The following is a 1,406-nucleotide window of genomic DNA, read 5'->3' on the forward strand; positions in this document are numbered from 1 at the left end:
TTTTTTTTATTATGTTAGAGGGAAAATAACTATTTGTATTGTACTTGTATAACGATCGATAAACATAAACAAATCAACCAACAAACAAACAACTTGAGAGAATGAATAAAGTGTAATTTCTAATTTCCAACAAAAAAATGCGTTTTCACTGTTTTAGGCAGCCACAATGATATAGATTTCCCAGGAACGTCAGGGGGCACCTATTCATATACAAGGACGCGGTCCAGACATGCATACATAGACCAACCACTGGACCCGACGACGTACTGACGATCATGGCGACTGGGAATGGAATTGATGACCTGTGTTCGAAAGTAAACGGGTATCTCTCCGAACTTTCTCGCTTCTTCACTGCAAAGTGTCTAGCCCTCTCTCCTACGAAATCCTCCGCGACCCTGTTCACAACCTGGACGAAGGAGGTCAGGCTACCGCTGGGGATTCACGTCGATGACACACCAATTCCGACGGTGAATAACCCCAAAATACTCGGAGTAACATTCGACAGCCTGCTCTCCTTCTCTGCGCACACAACCGCTATTGTCAATAAAGTACAGAGCCGCAACAAGGTCCTCAAGTCGCTAGCCGGCAGTACTTGGGGCAAAGACAAAGAAACGTTGCTGGCAACATACAAGGCAATAGGCCGGCCGGTTTTGAACTACGCAGCGCCAGTGTGGTCGCCAGGGACTAGTAGGACGCAGTGGACGAAGCTACAGACTGTACAGAACACCGCACTCAGGACAGCGACAGGATGCCTCCTGATGTCGCTCGAACACCATCTACACGGCGAGGCGCAAATGCTCCCCGTAAAGGAGCACAATATAATGCTCTGCAAGCAGTTCCTGATCGGGAGCCACAGAAGTGGCCACCCAAGCAGACAGCTGCTTGCAGAGGAGCCCTCACCTAGGCACGTCAGGAGGCATCTATATGAACTGACAGACGAAGTCTAGAGGTTCATCAAGCAACCTCTGGACCCGACAGCTTACCGACAGGCCCTGAACGGCATTCACAGGGACTCAGTCTCGAGTTATGTAGACTCTAGACCTGTGAATGCCGTTCTAGGCATACCACCCCCGGACATAGACGAGACGGAGCTTCATCTGCCTCGGGAGACTCGCACAACACTTGCACAACTTCGCTCCGGCTACTGCAGCAGGTTAAACTCCTACCTGAGTAGGTTGAATGAGGATGTGCCGAATGAGTGTCCGGCATGCGGAGAGACCCCACATGACTCGAAACATCTCTTCGCATGCCCGGAAAACCCGACAACCCTAACGGCCTCGTCCCTGTGGACAAACCCCACAGAAGCTGCACGCTTCCTAGGGTTGCCGTTAGTGGAACTTGACGACAACGACTGAGATACCAACCGTCCTGGGCGGGGTTGTTGTAGCCGCTACAACAACAACAAC

Source organism: Rhagoletis pomonella, unplaced genomic scaffold, assembly GCF_013731165.1.
Source record: "Rhagoletis pomonella isolate Grant_MI unplaced genomic scaffold, Rhpom_1.0 Rhpom_scaffold_00008, whole genome shotgun sequence".
Taxonomy (NCBI): Eukaryota; Metazoa; Arthropoda; class Insecta; order Diptera; family Tephritidae; genus Rhagoletis; species Rhagoletis pomonella.